Source organism: Balaenoptera borealis (assembly GCF_965194805.1).
Source record: "Balaenoptera borealis genome assembly, chromosome: X".
Taxonomy (NCBI): Eukaryota; Metazoa; Chordata; class Mammalia; order Artiodactyla; family Balaenopteridae; genus Balaenoptera; species Balaenoptera borealis.
Window position 1 is genome coordinate 33783759 of NC_138881.1, and position 21484 is coordinate 33805242.

The following is a 21484-nucleotide window of genomic DNA, read 5'->3' on the forward strand; positions in this document are numbered from 1 at the left end:
TGTTTTAAAATACCTACAGGTCTTTGTAGGCCTAGACATCATATGCAGGTATGACCAAGTCAGGAAGAAGAGGGAGGTTTCTTCCTGTATGCTTCTTCTTAGTGGGGATGAATATCTTTTCCTTCAGCATAATTCTACTCAGGTTCCATTGGCCAGACATGGGTCACATGTGCATGCTAAACTGATCCCCAGACACAGGGATAGAAAGTAGAATGCAGAGGCCTCTAAGGTATAGATAGGGCCCAGAATGGGTAGATCGACTTCATCCAGTTAACCCAGTGAATACACCATGCAAATATCATTTTTTCTATTTGTGACACACAAAAAAATAGGAGACTGGTCTTACACAAATCTTGATTTACTCCAGGGGCTGAACCTGGTATCATCTTTTTTTGAACACGTGGGAGGGTTAGCATGTAATCACAATTAGAGTTCTGCCTTCAAGGAAGAGTGGAAAAAGGATACCAATTAAGTGGAAGGCCCATAGTATCTGCAATACCAAGGTTCAAGAAGTTTAAGGGCCCAACTGAAAGCTGAGACCCAAACCCAGGTTTTTGGATGCTTGACCCACAGCTAGTTCTTTTAGCCAACACTGCTTTGCACAGAGTTGTAGAATGTTAAGAGGTAGAAGGGATCTAAGAGGTCATCATGTCTGACTTTGCACTCTCTGTAGAAATCCCTTCCTTAGTGTCCCTCAAAGTTGGTCCACCAGCCTCTCTCTTCTTGATTATGTTCAGTAGTAAAGCTCTCAGTACTCAAAATGCACTGTTCCATTGACAAAACACTCTTGTTAGAATGTTCTTCCTTGTATAGTAAGTTAAATGAGACTTTTCCACCAAAAAATGATATCAGTTCCAGGTGCTGGATACACCACATTCAGAAAAAATGCCACTAAGAATTGGCCAGATTCCTTTTTTTCAGGATTTTCCAAGAGTGACAAACCAGCCCTACCAGGGTCAACCCCTTGCATCCCCGCTCTCAGATTCTATAAGGAAATACCTGGGGGAAGGGGTGAGAGAATAGGGGTTTCTGTAATATGCTATTTATGGTAGAGGCCACTCCCTGCCCTCCTAGAAGCCACCTAAAGTGAGATTCCAAGATGGAGGATGCTCGACTCCCCGCCTTCTAAGCTGGGAGCCCTCAGGTCCAGCCCACTGCTGGTTCCCTCAGAGATAGCTTGTTGTGGATACCCTGGAGTTTAGGAGCATTCATGATCATAGAGACTGAGGCCTGCTTCTCATTTGTAGGTTTCTGAAGGAGGGAGACTTGAGTGAATAGCCTGGGTGAGGAGAGACTATGGTGCCATGTGCCTGGAAAGGGGACAAGAAGTCTCCACTGTATCAGCTAGCTATTGTGAGTAACAAACTACCCAAGACTTAGTGATTTAAACAATAAGCATTTATTGTTGCTCAACAGTCTACAGGTCAACTGGGCAGTTCTGGTCTGGGCCTGGCTAGGCTGATCTTGACTGAGCTTACCCATGAGTTCACACTCAGCCTGTGGGTCAGTTGGGAATAACTGGTCTAGGATGGCTGCACTTGGAATGGCTCTCTTCCAAGTGATTACTTCCTGCACAGGCTGGCCTGGTGGTGGCAGGGCTCTGAGAGGGTCAAAGCGTGCAAAGCCTCTTGCGGTCTAGGCTCAGAACTGGGACGCTGTCACTTCTTCCACATTCTATTTCCACAAAGCACAGTTGAGAGGAGATTGGGGGAGAAAATTAAATCCCTTTCGTGATAGTACCCCACCAAGGTGACACTACTAAGTAGAGCATTTTCACTTATATTATATGGAAATTAGCTTCCTTTAGTCTTCAGCCTGATGGTTAGACCTGATTTTTCCCTGCTAAAGCACCACTAACACAACTACTTCCCCTTACCACATGGCAGATCTCCAAATATGCACATATTCACAACTGTCCTGTCTCCTTTTTCTTTTCCAATCTCCAGACCCTCCAGTCATTTCTCTAATGGCATGCGTGGTAGCCATCAAGGTCACTGTACTTGAGATACAATCTGACTTGTCACTTTTTTCTTAACACGTGGCATTCATAATTGCATGTGACATTGCAGACTTATTTTGATGAGCTTATAGCAGTGGGACTATGTTTTATTTTATTTTATTTTTGCTTTAATCTGAACTCTGTGATTTTATTTGTGTGCCCAAATGTAGCTTTTGGAAGAGCTGAATCACACAGTTGGTTTATATTGATAGATGGTCCTATAAATTCTCCCAGTTCTTTTTTCATACTGAGAACAGCTAAATCAAGATTTACCCATCCTGTACCTGCTCAGTATAGTTTTACGTATATAAAGGTAGGGCTTGATATTTTTTTCTTGTTATATTTCCTTTCCTTGGATTCAAGCCCAGGATATCAGCCTGTTCAGATAATTTTGAATCATGATTCTCTTGTCTTCCTAGTTTTATCCCAACTGTAAGTTTATGTCTTCATGCAATAGTTAACAAGAAAGTGAGACTAGGACAGCCCCAAAACCACAGCCCTGCGGACGCCTTGACAATTGCCCTTTAGCCTGAAAGGGCGTAGTGAAGCGTATGAGAGCAGATTGCACATCCGGTTGCAAATCCATCTCCACTGCACTCATATTAGCATATGCATTTTCTCTGACTCATTCACAAGGACATCATGAGAGGGCTTTTTTTGGTTTATTGGGCTTTTTCTGGAGGCCTTGCTGAAAACCACACACGATATCTATAATATCTACTCACTTATTAACTGCAGATATGTTTTCTTTGTACATTAATGAAATATTAAAGCATGTAGACAGGAATAAAGAATAATATAACAAACACTCATATACCTACTTGCCTGCTTTATCGAATATTCACATGACATGTTTGCTTCAGAATTATCTTTTTTTTCTTTAAGAAACAAAACATTACTAGTACAGCTGGGCCACCCCGTGACCCTTCCTTGTTATGATTTCAGAGTTTATCATTCTCATGCATGATTTATAACTTAACTACATATGCATATGCATACATATACATATGCATACTGTCTCTATGAATAATATATATTGGTTTCGTAGGTCTTAAACTTGCTCATACTGCAAATATCATTATGTAATTTGCATTTTTTGCTCAACATAATATTTCAAGAACTATACATGCTGATGAATGTAGTGCTAGTTCATTCTTTTTGTGGCTAAGTGTTCTATTGCAGGCAACAATTTTCTAAAAGGGATCGATAAAAAATATTTTTGATTTTGCAGGCCGTCTATGGTCTGTGTCACAGTCTTCTTTGTTTTTGTTTTTACAACCCTTTAACAATGTGTAAGACACTGTTAGCTCTTGGGCTGTACAAAAATAGGACTTAGTTTGCCAACCCCTGTTCTACTGTCTGACTCTAACACTATTTCTCCATCCTCCTTTTGATTTACATGGCTTCTTACGTCTCAGGTTCTCCTTTTATAAAGCAGAATGATCGTCTTGCCTGCCTCCTCAGGAGGGTAGGAAGATAAGGCAGATGATGGCTATGAAAGTGCTTTGAAATGTTTTTTTTAAAAGGCTGTTTTATTCCTTCCCTCTCTTCTCACTTCCCTTTTCTTTCTTTTTCCTTCCTCCTGCTTCCTTTTTGCTGGCCTACGTAGGCTCTCAATTGAATTTCCATGAAGAAATATGGGAGCTCATTGAGAAATCTAGGTGGCGGAGACACATGGGAAGACACTATCAGGCAATGGGGGATTGGGGAGGCCTGAGCCCAAAGTGGATAATGTTACGTTCTTGCTGGCAGTTTCTCTGCAGCACTGGGGCATCAGTGGCTGGGAAATTCAGGAGGCACTCTCATTCTAGGCAGCCTATTAGCGGAACACAGCTGTTGCTTTCTTTAAATGTGCTGGACTAAGGTCTGGGCAGATGGCCTGTTCTGCCACCGAATAGCTGTGTGACCAGTCTCACCTCACAGACCTTTTGCCTCTTCATCTATCACAACTGCATCTGTCAACACAGGTTTCACAGGATTGTTGTGAAAATTAAACATGAAGAGCTAAAAATGTTGGTATGTGGTGCAGACCCTTGGTGAAATGCTCATTAGAGGTTAATTTACTATATTACTTATGGAGGTTAATTACTGTAATTTATTGTTTACTTATAGAGGGTCCCCTTTGAGGGTCCCTGCGCCAGACAGCAAGTCCACAAGGAACATGTGCCTACTTTTCTCTTTTTTTGTATAGCACTGGTAACTTTAATGGATTTTAATGAAACTTGTAACCTTACAAAAGGTGAGTAAGGTGAGCTTGGATTAGGTGTTTCAGCACCTTCTCTGGTCTTGATGCAAAGCAGTGATGAATTAATTTTTCTTTGTAGGAAAGTTTTGCTAATAATTTAATTTCTTTAATGGCTAGATGGCTGTTCAGATTTTTAATCTCATCTTGTGTCACTTTTGGTAAGTTTTATTTTTCTACCAATTTCTCCATTTCACCTAAGTTACTGAATTTATTGGCAACTGTTGTTTAGTAATATTCCCTTATATAATTTAATGTCTAGGACTGTAATGCTATTCCCTCATTTGTGGTATTCATAATTCATTTTGTGTCTTTTGTTTCTTGATTAGTCCATCTAGGAGTTTATCAATTTTGTTGATCTTTTCAAAGAATCAACTTTTGTATGTCTACTTTTAAAACTATCCCAAAATGGGAACTTTAATTTGAGAAAAATATGCATAAATAATAGCATCCCTCATACAATACTACAAACACCTTTTTTAATGCCTTAAACACATGGTTAATAGTACCTAGCCTGGTGTCAGGCATGTGGACATACTAAAGACTTCTTTAAAAAGTTGAACCGAATTCACATTATCATTTCTCAGATGTGACGTACTCAATCCTTCCACATCCTCTGCAGTTAAAGATCGCCTTGCCCTTAGGTTGGCTAAGGGCTGGAGATTTGCCCATGGACAAGGGGAACACATAGAAAGGGTCAGACTGGCTCTCGCAGCTATATTATAATATGGGTAATAGTCATTGGTATTGCTGGCCTTTCATTATTAAGGCTGATTCTGCAGTTTTTTCGCATGTAAGAGCCTGAGAAAGAAGATTTAGATAGCCAACCTTTATATTTCCAGAGATAAGTAGTTTTTAATGCTTGCTTCAGGTCAGAAGCTATTTCTGGTATTCCTAATTGTGCCTCAAGAGACCAAAAAGTAATTTGGGCTCAGTGGATAGAATGAAATTGAATTTTCCCTAGGGAAGATAATGTTAAACATAAATTCAAAGCATCTTATAACAAGGTTATTACAATGGCATATGTTCACTATGTTTAGGAAAAAGTAAGACAATAAAATTCATGACTTTAGACCTTCTGAGAATTGGCTACTTAAGGACATGCAGTTGTTATCATTTGCTTCTGTAAACATTTTCTGAGTTGTTCTTTTGTATGTGGACCAGGATCCAAATGTCAAGGTTAATTAAAGGAAGTGTGTGTGTGTGTGTGTGTGTGTGTGTGTGTATAAAGTGATGAATACCTAGAAAGAATCTGGAAAACTTGCTTATTAGTCTTTGATTTCAAAGTTTTCTTATTCATTTTTAAGCCTTTTAGAAGTACTTTTGAATTATTTTAGTGAATGCTTAGTAAAAAGGATGATAATACATTGAGCAGAGAGTTGGTTATCCAATTTCTTCTCTTTCAAAGTAAGAGTGACTGGCAGAACAAATGTGTCAAATGTGCCATGAAACTCAGTTAAACAATCCAAAGGGAATGGAGATTTCTGGGCATTTGATTTTCTGGTAAACATAGGCCATCCAGAAATATATTTTGCTTGTGTGTTTTTCAGCCTTGTATTTGTTATCTTTATGCCTTTCTTTGGAGAAAAGCCCATAAATATTAGAAACATTCTTCAGTGATTGAGGTGCACCATTTGGAACATGTTCGTAGCATATGGTTTGGTAAATGAGGAAGCTATGTAACACTGGCTTGAATACAGTGTTTTTTAAAATTTAATAATAACTCCTTGTTATCAATTACTTATTCAACAAATATCTATTGAAGACCCACTGTGTGCCAGGCACTGTACTTGGTGCAGTGCTTGGTGCCAGGCATCAGTGAGTAAAACAAAATTTCTGTTTTTATTGAGCTTGTATTCTGTTAGGGGTATGAATATTTCTCTTTTACCTAAAAGTAGAGCATTGGTTAATTGGAAATTTGGTTAAATATGGGCAAATTGAAGTTTGTGGTTATTTTAAATTTCAGTTTCTAGATGTGGCACATATATACAATGGAATATTACTCAGCCATAAAAAGGAATGAAATTGAGTTATTTGTAGTGAGGTGGATGGACCTAGAGTCTGTCATACAGAGTGAAGTAAGTCAGAAAGAGAAAAACAAATACCATATGCTAACACATATATATGGAATCTAAGAAAAAAAAAAGGTCATGAAGAACCTAGGGACAAGACGGGAATAAAGACACAGACCTACTAGAGAATGGACTTGAGGATATGGGGCGGGGGAAGGGTAAGCTGTGACAAAGTGAGAGAGTGGCATGGACATATATACACTACCAAATGTAAAACAGATAGCTAGTGGGAAGCAGCCGCATAGCACAGGGAGATCAGCTCGGTGCTTTGTGACCACCTAGAGGGGTGGGATAGGGAGGGTGGGAGGGAGGGAGACGCAAGAGGGAAGAGATATGGGGACATATGCATATGTATAACTGATTCACTTTGTTATAAAGCAGAAACTAACACACCATTGTGAAGCAATTATACTCCAATAAAGATGTTTAAAAAAAATAAAATAAAATAAAATAGATTTCAGTTTCTAAAAATTTTACTTGCATGTGTCCAAAATCATCAAACTGTACACATTAAATATGTACAGTTATTCGTATGTAAATTATACCTCAATAAAGCAGTAAAAAAATTTACTGTAGTTTGTTTTCTTCTTACCCTAAGGTTGATTTAGGTGTATTGTATTGACTCCTCCAGTATGAAAGTGTCTCAGACTTCTACTCCTTGTTAGATGTCTATGATTTGGATCCCACACTGCTCTCATCTACCTATACCCAGATGAATTTATTTGACTATTGCAAATCCAAGAAAGATGTGAGATATATATATATATATATATATATAGTTGAATATTAACTGTTTATTTAATTTTTTCTACACCAAAGAGCATTTTCAGCTATACTCAGTATAGTATACGTAACTGCTATAGCAGTCTAAACAATGGTCTATATGATTGTGTAATGGTGGATGTCAGTGTGTAAGACAATATGAAGCGTGCAAGACTTGTGGGTGAGTTCATATCCATTGCTCCGAAACTGAACTCACCCCCAGATGCACTGGGGAAAAATGCTTCCCTATACCACCAACACTTTTCATTCAGGCTTGGCTCTTGCCTGGCTATAGGCTCCGATTTTCTTTTCTGGCATCTGTGGCCACAAGCCAGTGGAAGTTACTTAATGCTATTCAATGGGGAGACACACACTCCTCCCCACCCTGCATATAAGTGCAACGTCAAGACTGTGCTTGGGTTCACTGGAGACTGGCAGTGCTGCTTATGTAGCTTCTCACGTTTCCTTCTAGAGCGTATGTTTGAAGAATCCAGCATAGGATCTTCCGATTCCTCACTCATGTCTCTGTAAAGTAGGTCCTGGTGGTGCAGCTTAGAATCAGGCGTGTTGAACAGGTACAGTCATACACAGGAGAACTGAGGTCTTCTTTGCAAGTTCCAAGCCATTTATTTATCCATTTTTAAAAGTATTTATTTCCTACATATTTTTTTAAAGTTTTCATGTTGTTTATAGCTATGAACGCATATAAAACAAGACTATTAAATAAGAAGAACAGAATAAAGCATTTGAAAAGAGGGAAGGGAAGATAGATTTGGGGAAAAAATTATACTAGAAAAGACTAGTGTAGGTAAGGATGTGTGTGTAAATGTTTGTGAGTGTCTATGGTTCAAGTGTTGGCGAAGGCAGAAAATGCAAGAGATTATTTCAGTTGTGGAGGCTCACGTGGCTGTGCCTGATTATCTACAGAGTTCACTGTACATGAGTAACTGTGTTTTGAGAAGGTTTGCTCTGCCTTGCCAGAGGTAAGACTCCGCAGCAGAATGCAGAACTGTTGTCTTGGGGTTCTGAGTGGTCCTGCTAACTATTTTGCTGTTAGAAAACCTGATAGAGGGTCCCGCACATGGGTCAGGTACTAACTTCCTTTGTTTGGCTATGGAGGACAAGGGTGTTCCTTTCTCTAGCTCAACTCACTGATGCCTCGTCTCTCTGCCTGAGGCAGGATGATAAGAACATTGGTAGGGCAGATAGGGGAACCTGCCCCTCTTCTTTCTGATCATCGGTTGTGCCTTGGGAGGTGATTCCCAGAAACCAGCTTAGTGCAGTGAGGCTTACCAACTCCTAGGTACCTAGACAGCATGATTTCAGGAAGTTTTTATATATAGACTACTCATATAATAGAAAATAGATATGAAATTTGGGCTCAGTGGAGTAAAGAAGAATTGAGCAACTCCCCAAAATACTCTAGGCAGGGGGTAGGGGGAGATTCTCCAGACTCCTTGAGGCCCTGGACAGTTTCAAGGGTAGCAGACTCCTGCTCCTTGCCTCCCATTGATAAAAGAGGTAAAAAGTAGAGCTAAGACCCCTGCTAGGGGACAGGAATAAAGACTCAGACATAGAGAATGGACTTGAGGACATGCGGAGGGGGAAGGGTAAGCTGGGACGAAGTGAGAGAGTGGCATGGACATATATACACTACCAAACGTAAAATAGATAGCTAGTGGGAAGCAGCCGCATAGCACAGGGAGATCAGCTCGGTGCTTTGTGTCCACCTAGAGGAGTGGGATAGGGAGGGTGGGAGGGAGGTGCAAGAGGGAGGGGATATGGGGATATAAGTATACATATAGCTGATTCACTTTGTTATAAAGCAGAAACTAACACACCATTGTGAAGCAATTATACTCCAATAAAGATGTTAAAAAAAAAAAAGACCACTGCTAGGGAAATAAGCCTCATTATATTTAATATTTATTTAGCCAGAATTGCCTATTGTTTAAGACCAAGACTCTAGAGCAAGACTGCTTAGGTATGAATTCCAACTCTGCTAGCTGAGTGATTTCTGGGAAATTATTTAGCATCTTTGTGTTTCTATTTTCTCATCTGCATAATGAGGATAATAACAGTATCTACTTTATAGAATTGTTGTTAGGATTGTGATTAGTACCTGTAACGTGCTTACAATAGTCCCTGGCATGAGAAGACTACAGTAATTTTTTTGAGCATAAGAGAGATGAGCCAGAAGAGATTTTATCATCTAGTTTCCTTAGGTAAGAAATTGAAATATGTCTGGGAGAAAAATAGCAAAAATCATTCGGGCTCTCTAGGGATTGTAAGCAGTAATAATCACATCACATGTACTGTGAATGATATGCCATAATAATTTGTTCTGACAATTCTGAATACTAAACAAGATATAACTATGTATTGAAAGGAAAGTCCTCAATTTCTGACTAAACATCTGGTAAACTGGAAGATGTTCAAGAGACATTTTGGTAACAGTAAGGTCTTAGTCACTAGAAGTTTAAGATGTGTTTTACAGTATTAGGATGTCATTCTGCTTACATCTGTAGAACCAGTTTTGCTATAGTGATTCAAGTAGGTGTTTATAGTATGTTTTGTTTTCTCCTTGGCATTTTGCCAGGGTAGGGAAGGAAACTATTGCTGAAATAACTTCATTACAATAATGAAAGTGTAGTCTTTTGCCTTTAAAAAAATTCAATTTAATACAAATTTATTGAGTTGCCTAGTAAGTATAGTAGTAATGCACCTAAATGTTTTTAGAATTTTTAAAAATTATTTATTTTATTTATTTTTGGCTGCGTTGGGTCTTCGTTGCTGTGCACGGGCTTTCTGTAGTTGCGGTGAGCGAGGGCTACCCTTCGTTGCAGTGCGCGGGCTTCTCATTGTGGTGGCTTCTCTTGTTGCAGAGCATGGGCTCTAGGCGCACAGGCTCAGTAGTTGTGGCTTGCAGGCTCTAGAGTGCAGGACCCGTAGTTGTGGCGCATGGGCTTAGTTGCTCCGCAGCATGTGGGATCTTCCCGGACCAGGGCTCGAACCCGTGCCCCTGCATTGGCAGGCAGATTCTTAACCACTGCACCACCAGGAAAGCCCCTAAATGTTTTCAAATAAAGATTTTTATTGGGGTATGCAATGTATATAGAAAATTTTACTCATCACGTGGGTGAAATTTGATGAATTATCACAAAGTAAACACACCCATGTAGTCCTCTATGCAGGTCAAGAAACAGAAGAGTACCTGCACTCCTAGAAACCTCGCTTTGCCTCTTCTCAGTCACTTTCCCAACCGTTCTTCCCAAAAGATAACCACTAAGCAGAAAGCTGACTTCTACCCAGAAATAAACCCGCGTGCCTATGGTCAATTAATCTACGACAAAGGAGGCATGAATGTACAATGAAGAAAAGACAGTCTCCTCAATAAGTGCTGCTGGGAAAACTGGACAACTAAATGCAAAACAATGAAATTAGAACATTCTCTAACACCATACACAAAAATAAACTCAAAATGGATTAAAAACCTAAATGTAAGACCGGACACTATCAAACTCTTAGAGGAAAACATAGGCAGAACACTCTTTGACATAAATTGCAGCAACATCTTTTTGGACCCACCTCCTAGAGTAATCAAAATAAAAACAAAAATAAACAAATGGGACCTAATGAAACTTAAAAGCTTTTGCACAGCAAAGGAAACCATAAACAAAACAAAAAGGCAACCCACAAAATGGGAGAAAATATTTGCAAACGATATGACCGACAGGGTATTAACCTCCAAAATAAACAAAGAGCTCATGCAGTTCAATATCAAAAAAACAACCCAATCAAAAGATGGTCAGAAGATCTAAATAGACATTTCTCCAAAAAAGACATACAGATGGCCAAAAAACACATGAAAAGATGCTCAACATCGCTAATTATTAGAGAAATGCAAATTAAAACTACAATGAAGTATCACCTCATACTGGTCAGAATGGCCATCATCAAAAAGTCTACAGACAGGGACTTCCCTGGCAGTCCAGTGGTTAAGACTCTGTGCTTCCACTGCAGGGGGTGCAGGTTCAATCCCCAGTTGGGGAACTAAGATCCCACAGGCCATGTGGCGCAGCCAAAAAAAAAAAAAAAGTCTACAAACAGTAAATGCTGGAGAGGGTGTGGAGAAAAGGGAACCCTCCTACACAGTTGGTGGGAATGTAAATTGGTACAGCCACTATGGAGAACAGTATGGAGGTTCCTTACAAAACTGAAAATACAGCTGCCATATGATCCAGCAATCCCACTTCTGGGCATACATCCAGAGAAAACTATAATTTGAAAAGATACATGCACCCCAAGTGTTCATCGTATCACTGTTTACAGTAGCCAAGACATGGAAACAACCTAAATCTCCATCGACAGATGAATGGATAAAGAATATGTGGTACATGTATACAATGGAATATTAGCCATAAAAAAAGAATGAAATAATGCCATTTGCAGCAACATGGATGGACCTAGAGATCATCATACTAAGTGAAGGAAGCCAGACAGAGAAAGACAAATACCATATGATATCACTTATACATGGAATCTTAAAAATTATACAGATGAGCTTATTTACAAAACAGAAACAGACTCACAGACTTAGAAAATAAATTTATGGTTACCAAAGGGGAAAGGTGGGAGGAGGGATAAATTAGGAAGTTGGGGTTAACATATACATGCTACTATGTATAAGATAGATAATCAACAAGAAACTACTGTATAGCACAGGGAATTCTACTCAGTACTCTGTAATAACCTACATGGGAAAAGAATGTGAAAAAGAATAGATGTATGTACATGTATAACTGATTCACTTTGCTGTACACCTGAAACTAACCCAACATTGCAAATCAACTATTCTCCAAGCTGACTTCTAACATCACAGATTAATTTTTCCTGGTTTTTAAAAAGTTGATATAAATGGAATCAGAGGTCTAGCTTCTTTCATTCAACATTATATTTGTGAGAGTTATCCATGTCGTGACTTGTAGCAGAACTTTGTTCTTTAGCATTGCTGTGTAATGTAATATTCCATTGTATGAATATACCACAATGAATTGATACATTCTCCTCTTGATTAATATTTACGTTTTTTCCAGATTGGGATTAAAAATAATGCTACTGAAAATATCCTCATACATGCCTTTTAGTATGTGTATATATATGCAGTTCTGTTACATCTATACTCAGGGGTAGAATTGCTGGTCACAGGAAATGCCTATGTTTAGCTTTAGTAGAAACTGCAAAAGTCATTATACCACTTTACACTCCCACAAGCAGTGTATAAGAGTTCCAGTTGCCCCATATCCTTGCCAACACTTGCTGTTACTTTCAGTATTGCAGTGGGTGTGTAGTAGTGTCTCATTTTAGTTTGAATTTGCATTTCCTGATGGCTAATGAGCTTGACTTCCTTTTCGTGTTTTCAGTGACCATTTTGGTGTGTGTGTGTGTGTGTGTCAAGTGACTATGCAAGTCTTTTGGCTGATTATAAAAACTGAGTTGTATTTATCCTTTTGGTCCCTGTTGAGACCTTCCTCTATCTCCATGCTTCCATGTGGGATCATTTTCATTGGGTCTGAAATGCTACCTTTAGTATTTTCTTTAGAGGAGATCTACTAGTGAAAAATACCCTCATTTTTGTTTTGTCATAAAATGTCTTTCTTTTACCTTCATCTTTGTGTTTGGAAGACTAGGTTAGTGGTTACTTTCCTCCCACTTTGAAGTTACCATCCCTTTGTCTTCTGGCTTCCATTATTTCTGTTGAGATGCCAGCTGTTCTTGTTATTGTTGCTCCTTTGAAATTCATCTGATTTTTGGTTGTTCGTTTGTTTCTAACTGCTTTTTAAGGTTTTCACTTTGACTTTGATGTTCCGCAGTTTTAACATGCTTAGTTGAGGTTTTCTTCGTATTTATCCTACTTGGGCTTTAGTTTGAAATTTTAACAGTTTGGGAAAATTCTTAGACTTTATCACTTTAAGTATTGCTTCTGACCCATTCTTTTTCTTCTCTTCTCTCTCTCTCTCTCTCCAACATTTTCACTTTGCCATAAGTCTCTCAAGTCTCTCAAGTTTCTCCATTTTCTTCTGACTTGCCTTCTGCTTAGTACTAATAATCTTTATAGCAATTTCTATTCTATTAAACCCATCTGTTGATTTCTTAATGGCCCTTATTGTATTTTTCAGTTCTGGAATTTTCATTTGAGTTTTTAGAATAGTTTCCAGTCTCTGATAAATTCTCTATCTTGTCATAATTTCTTAAACATATTAATTATGAATATTTTTAACATCTTTATTGGAGTATAATTGCTTTACAATGGTGTGTTAGTTTCTGCTGTATAACAAAGTGAATCAGCTATACATATACATATATCCCCATATCTCCTCCCTCTTGCATCTCCCTCCCATCCTCCCTATCCCACCCCTCTAGGTGGACACAAAGCACCGAGCTGATCTCCCTGTGCTACGCGGCTGCTTCCCACTAGCTATCTATTTTACATTTGATCATTTTATTTGATTTCATTCATACAGAAGTCCAGGATAGGGAAATCTATAGAGACAGAAAGTAGTTAGTGGTTGCTTAGGACTGGGTGGGGGAGGGGGGTAGAGGAATGAGAGCTAAAGTGTACAGGGTTTCTTTCTGAAGTGATGAAAACGTACTAAAAGTGACTCTGGTGATGAAACGTACTAAAAGTAGATTCACATATCTGCGAATCTACTTTTAGAGAAACACTGAAAATATTTTCTCCTATTCTGAGGTTTGTCTTTTCATCTTGTTTATGGTTTCCTTTGTTGTGCAAAAGCTTTTAAGTTTCATTAGGTCCTAGTTGTTTATTTTTGTTTTTATTTCCATTTCTCTAGGAGGTGGGTCAGAAAGGATCTTGCTGCGATTTATGTCAAAGAGTGTTCTGCCTAGGTTTTACTCTAAGAGTTTTATAGTGTCTGGCCTTACGTTTAGGTCTTTAGTCCATTTTAAGTTTATTTTTGTGTATGGTGTTAAGGAGTGTTCTAATTTCATACTTTTACATGTAGCTGTCCAGTTTTCCCAGCACCAATTATTGAAGAGACTGTCTTTTCTGCATTGTATTTTCTTGCCTCCTTAGGGAACTCTACTCAGTGTTCTATGGTGACCTAAACGGGAAGGAAATCCAAAAAAGAGGGGATATATGTATACGTATAGCTGATTCACTTTGCTGTACAGCAGAAACTAACACAACATTGTAAAACAACTATACTCTAACTAAAAAAAAAAGAGTTTAGAGACAAACAGTTCTCAATTTGAATCCCAGCATGACCACTTACTAGCTGTATGACATTGGGAAAGCTATTTAACTTCATCTTTCTCATCTGGAAAATGGGTATAAACTAGAACCAACTGATAAGGATTAAATGTGATCATATATGTAAAGTGCATGGTGTTGGGGACATCATAATTGCTCAGTAATAACTGTGATAATAAAATTATTGTTAACAAAAAAGAAACATTGAATTGTACACTTTAAATTGTGAATTGTATGGTATGCGAATTATGTCTCAATAAGGCTGTTACAATAAAGGACCAAAGCAATATTTATGATAGCAACTGTGGAGAGAGGGTGGCAGATGTGGGTGCAAGCTCATGGTGATGACGATCTCTCTCATTTTCACTCTCTTCATTAACAGTTTGCTGACGCAGACGTAGAGAATGGACTTGAGGACATGGGGAGGGGGAAGGGTAAGGGATGAAGTGAGAGAGTGGCATGGACATATATACACTACCAAATGTAAAATAGATAGCTAGTGGGAAGCAGTCACATAGCACAGGGAGATCAGCTCGGTGCTCTGTGACCACCTAGAGGGGTGGGATAGGGAGGGTGGGAGGAAGACGCAAGAGGGAGGGGATATGGGGATATATATATATACATATAGCTGATTCACTTTGTTATACAGCAGAAACTAACACACTACTGTAAAGCAATTATACTCCAATAAAGATGTTAAAAAAAAAACACAGTTTGCTGACCAGTTGTCAGGGCCTGGGGTGGAATTAAAGCAGAACACTGGGTCCTGTAATACGTGGTCAAAGGTAACTCAAGTAAGAGTAAGTCATGGAATCCAGCAAGAACAGTGATCTGGATAACTGACCAGGAATATAACACTGCTGAGATAATCCAGACTTGTCTTAATCCTGGCTGGGCCCAACATCCTGAAGCAGGACTTAGCTTCCTTAGTTATTCCTGTGGTCAGAAAGTACTGCACTGTTCCTAAATCTTCCTGTTTTGCAAGCCTCTCATTTACCTAGAAGAGTTTTTTTTTTTTAGAGTGTAAACTTAAATCTCAAAGACCTTTTCTAATTTAGATCCTATTTCTCTGGAAGTGCTGGAAACACGTGCAACTTCTTGATTGAGAAAGGCACATAAAGCAGATGTATTTGCATAGGAAGCCCATAACCCCAGAAGTCACCATCTGAGAAGGGGCTTTGAGAGTTCTCATGGCTCACTTCAGTCGTGTCTGTGAGAGATTTGGAGCTTCAATTCCTCATTCAATGGTTAAAAAAAAAAAGGGCAGGTCACAGATTGTACAATTTTTAATTCATTTATTCAACAGACATATCAGTTACCAACTTTGTGCCAGTCACTGTACTAGGTGCTGGTAATAAAAATCTGTATGAAACAGTAGCTACCTCTAGGAGATTGGACTAAACCAAAGGTACCAAGTGATGAAAGAGACGTATGCATTAAGTGACTGTGAGTTCCCAGTAGAGTGTCAGTTAACTGAGCTTAGAAGAGTCTTGGAAGCATTTAGCACAACTGAATAAATATAGTTGAATAAAGGCTGAGGAAAGGCATCACTGAGGCGGTAACAGTTTAACTGAAACTTGAAGAACAAGTAGGGTCTATCCAGGCAGTCGAAGAGAAGAGGAAGGCTGGTGGCAGAGAAACAAATGAGTTAGGACCCTGTGGTAAGAGCCATTATGAGAGTTAACAAGGGACAGAGCCAGAAAGGGAGGAAGAAATGAACTTAGAGCAGTACTTCTCAGACTTCACTGGTCATACATTGAAGCCTGAGAAAAACGGAAAATCGTGTAAAAATAGAGATTCTGAGTCAGAATCTCAGGGTCTAAGCTAGAGCACTTCATTGACCCCCAGTCAATGTCAGTACTTCTGGTCCATGAGCCACACTGAGTAGCAAGAGCTTAGAGATCTATTTGAGTGGGATGGGAGAGGAAGGTGAAAAGTCCTAGTTAACATGTAAATTTCTGGATAGAATGATCTGGAGTGATGGTGTTGTGAGCTGCTAGAGGGAATGTAAGAGGAGATTTTCAAGGAAATATAAGTTTTGTTTTGTGTTTTGTTTTGAGACGCCTATAAAGATATCTCGGAAGAGAAATCTGGTAGGAAGGAGAAAAATAAAACCATGGTTCCTGAGTAGAAGAGAAAGATGTGCCTATGAATGAAATTGAGAAGGGACTGCAAGATAAGTGAGAGGATGATTAGGAGAAAATGATGTGATCACTTCCACAGAAGAAGTTTCAAGAAAGTGGGAATGAACAATGTCAAATGTTGCAGAGAGATGAGGAAGGAGCAAGACTAGAATCCAGACTGCAAGGAGTTGAGGAATGGAAAATGAGTGTTTTGATTAGTGGTAAGAGGGTTGAGGAAAAGTGTCAAAGAGAGTGTGGCAGTAGACAGAAAGGAGTGTAGGGTAAAGAGAAGGGTCCTCCCTCACCCTTTTTTTTCCTTCCTCTTTCCTTTCTCCTTCCCCCTTCCCTCCCTCCCTCCCTCTCTCCCCTCCCTCCTTCCCTTCCTTCCTTCTTTCCTTCTTTCCTTCCTTCCTTCCTTCCTTCCTTCCTTCCTTCCTTCCTTCCTTCCCTCCCTCCCTCCCTCCCTCCCTCCTTTCTTCCTTTTAGCGTTATAGCAATAGAAATTTTCCTACATACAAAAAATTGAGAGGCTATTATAATGAATGCTAGGATAAGCCACAGAGAAAGTGCTTGCCTTGTCCTACAAATAGAATTCCCGTCCGAAGAGGAATCCTGAGGAATAAAATGTTCTCCACCACTTAACACAAAGATTAAGGTCTTGATGTCAAGTCAGGAAATTAGCAAATTCATTCCTAATAACAATTAATTTCTCTGTGAAATAGGAAGAGTTCCTTTGGAAGGAGTTCGTTTGGCTGGAACTGAGTGGGAAGAAGCTTTGTAAGTGTGGCAGGGGTTTGGAATATTGCCAAAGCCTTCCTTTTAGCTTTACCCAAAGTGATGTCTTACCTTCTAATAAAAGATAAAAACAGCAAAATGCCCTCCGACCTCCCCCCTCCACTCCACACACTCACATAGGAAATGAGAATATGAAAAGTAGCAGGACACCAAATTAATGCACAGAAATCTCTTGCATTCCTATACACTAATGATGAAAAATCTGAAAGAGAAATTAAGGAAACACTCCCATTCACCACTGCAACAAAAAGAATAAAATAGGAATAAACCTACCTAAGGAGACAAAAGTCCTGTATGCAGAAAATTATAAGACACTGATGAAAGAAATTAAAGATGATGCAAATAGATGGAGAGATATACCATGTTCTTGGATTGGAAGAATCAACATTGTGAAAATGACTCTACTACCCAAAGCAATCTACAGATTCAATGCAATCCCTATCAAACTACCACTGGCATTTTTCACAGAACTAGAACAAAAAATTTCACAATTTGTATGGAAGCACAAAAGACCCCAAATAGCCAAAGCAATCTTGAGAAAGAAAAACGGAGCTGGAGGAATCAGGCTCCCTGACTTAAGACTATATTACAAAGCTACAGTAATCAAGACAGTATGGTACTGGCACAAAAACAGAAATATAGATCAATGGAACAGGATAGAAAGCCCAGAGATAAACCCACGCACATATGGTCACCTTATCTTTGATAAAGGAGGCAAGAATATAGTGGAGAAAAGACAGCCTCTTCAATAAGTGGTGCTGGGAAAACTGGACAGCTACATGTAAAAGAATGAAATTAGAACACTCCCTAACACCATACACAAAAATAAACTCCAAATGGATTAAAGATCTAAATGTAAGGCCAGACACTATAAAACTCTTAGAGGAAAACATAGGCAGAACACTCTATGACATAAATTACAGCAAGATCCTTTTTGACCCACCTCCTAGAGCAATGGAAATAAAAACAAAAATAAACAAATGGGACCTAATGAAACTGAAAAGCTGTTGCACAGCAAAGGAAACCATAAACAAGACGAAAAGACAACCCTCAGAATGGGAGAAAATATTTACAAACGAAGCAACTGACAAAGGATTAATCTCCAAAATATACAAGCAGCTCAATGTCAAAAAAACAAACAACCCAATCCAAAAATGGGCAGAAGACCTAAATAGACGTTTCTCCAAAGAAGATATACAGATTGCCAACAAACACATGAAAGGATGCTCAACATCACTAATCATTAGAGAAATGCAAATCAAAACTACAATGAGGTATCACCTCACACCAGTCAGAATGGCCATCATCAAAAAATCTGCAAGCAATAAATGCTGGAGAGGGTGTGGAGAAAAGGGAACGCTCTTGCACTGTTGGTGGGAATGTAAATTGATACAGCCACTATGGAGAACAGTATGGAAGTCCCTTAAAAAACTAAAAATAGAACTACCATATGACCCAGCAATCCCACTACTGGGCATATACCCTGAGAAAACCATAATTCAAACAGAGTCATGGACCACAATGTTCATTGCAGCACTATTTACAATAGCCAGGACATGGAAGCAACCTAAGTGTCCCATCGACAGATGAATGGATAAAGAAGATGTGGCACATATATACAATGGAATATTACTCAGCCATAAAAAGAAACGAAATTGAGTTATTTGTAGTGAGGTGGATGGACCCACAGTCTGTCATACAGAGTGAAGTAAGTCAGAAAGAGAAAAACAAATACTGTATGCTAACACATATATATGGAATCTAAAAAAGAAAAAATGATTCTGATGAACCTAGGGACAGGACAGGAATAAAGACGCAGACGTAGAGAATGGACTTGAGGACACGGGGAGTGGGAAGAGTAAGCTGGGACGAAGTGAGAGAGTAGCATGGACATATATACACTACCAAATGTAAAATAGATAGCTAGTGGGAAGCAGCCGCATAGCACAGGGAGATCAGCTCAGTGCTTTGTGACCACCTAGAGGGGTGGGACATGGAGGGTGGGAGGGAGACATAAGAGGGAGGAGATATGGGGATATATGTATATGTATAGCTGATTCACTTTGTTATGCAGCAGAAACTAACACACCATTGTAAAGCAATTATACCCCAATAAAGATGTTTAGAAAAAAAGATTATTAAGGGCTGTTAGACTTCTATGGCGTGCCACTTAAAAGGGCGGGACCACCAACTGATCCCCTGTTGTGTTGACTGTGGGAAGAGAAGGTTGGGAAATGATGTCAGGAACTTTTCTCCACTTAAGTCTGAATAAGTAGGTATTTGCATAAATATCATCCTAGCCATTCATTAGATAACAGCTTAACTCTAGAGGTAGAAATGTACATTCCAAGCATTTTGTTCAAGCTTCTTGTCTCCCAAGTATATGTCTCTTCCTGGCCCCTTTCTAGGGCGACATTTTGCAGGGAGCACCCAACATTGGGAATGATGATTGAAGTCAGTGATTTCACAATAATTTCTTAGCATTCTCAGAAGGCTTCAGCAGTTAATTCCTACTAAGCACCAATTGCGTAATAATTGGCTAACTCTCTTGATAGAGAAAAAAACGTAATTTGGAAATAATTGACCTAACGAGAAAAATGGATAGACGCTTAAAAAATTGTTTGGGTCATTGCATTGTTAAAAGTAATAAGTAACTTGGAGATAAAGTACCATAAATATAACAGTGTAAATACTGCATGTGTATGAATACCTAATTTACATGATAATTTATGCTTAGCTCATATTCTACATTTGAAGTTATTTTTCTTATAGTAGAAAACACAGAAGGACTAAAAGAAAAGGATCCAATACTAGATTCTTAAGGTCTGTAGAAATTTGGAGCCATAGATATAAAAGTATATCACCTGGGATAAACCATAATGGAAAAGAATATAAAAAAGAATCTATATGTATAACTGAGTCACTTTGCTATACAGCAGAAATTAACACATTGTAAATCAACTGTATTTCAATAAAAACAGTGTATCAGCAGTATGTACTGCTTTATAATGCTCCACTGAACTAGCCTCTCAGAAAAAATAACTCAGTCCAATTACTTCCCAGGCTACTCCTGTGATAGTATTTCTATCTTTTAAATTTGATTAGTAGATGACAGTCTTCCCAGAGAATGATATCGATGATTTAAATCAGTGCCAAAAGACTATGAGAGGAGTTGATGCTTTGAGTAAAACTGAGCTTCTCCCAGGCAACGAACAACCCAAGCTTCCGAATTTTTATGCCCATCAAATGTAGATGTTTTCCATTGATTCAGAACTTAAATAAGAAAACGAACCCTTTATTCCCATGCATTTTAAATTATAAGTAAAGACAGTTTTGTTATATGTACGTTGGAGGTAGGCATGGAAGGTATTATCTCAATTTTATGGGCGAGAAAACAGAACCCAGCCAGACTCTCGGTTCCTCCCTGCTCCAATGTTTGGAGGTCGTGGCAGCCTGCAGTAAGTGGTTGTATTTCAGATTTGACCACACAGTCTGTGCTCATGGGTTGGCAGTACATTTTTTAGATAATAGAACTCACAGCCAGCAGTGTCATGCTCTGAGACATAGTACCATGCTCCATTCAAATGAGCCACATCTCGTCCCCTAACAGTGCTGCTCGGTATAAACCGGGTAAACCCATTAGCCATCAGTCATTTTAAGGAATAAACAGCTAGAGTTGAGACCTCTTGAAACAGTACGGCCTTTTAGACCAAGACAGATTGACCCTCAGTAACAGTGAGGTTCTCGTTTCTTCAGCACTGTATGGAATTTAAGAATATAACTGAAGAGCAAAGAAAAGTGAGCAATCTATAGTCAGTATATAAATTTAGAAGGTCTTGCAGATACAGAGGAACTCATGAACAATTTATTATTGAGTGCTTTCTGTTTCAGTGTCTACACTGGTCTATGTTGAGGGTATCAAGAAGAAATATCAGACATGATCACTCTTGACTCCTCAGGAGCTTATAAGCTGATTGAGGAAACAAAACGCACCATGTAAAGGACTCTACATATTCAGACAGAGCAGCTGGGGTCTGAAAGGTGTTTTAGTCTCAGTTGACCCTGAAGCAGACCCTGAGACAAGCATTTGAGTGCATGTCTGTCTGGAGGAAGGTATAAGAAGCATGGGAGAAGGGAAGTGAGACAGGGAAGGGAAGGCGGCCAATAAAGGTGACAACGTTGGTATTAGACAACGGTCACCGTGGGTGACTAGAAAGT

General features: G+C 39.0%; 2 protein-coding genes across 3 annotated transcripts in view; both read left to right on the forward strand.

The window, feature by feature from the left end:
- Window positions 1-21484, forward strand: part of XK (X-linked Kx blood group antigen, Kell and VPS13A binding protein) — a gene marked incomplete at its 5' end in the record, with an annotated part of 49419 nt that overhangs the window by 23693 nt on the left and 4242 nt on the right. The window lies entirely within an intron of this gene.
- Window positions 1-21484, forward strand: part of CYBB (cytochrome b-245 beta chain) — a 110564-nt gene that overhangs the window by 16380 nt on the left and 72700 nt on the right. The window lies entirely within an intron of this gene.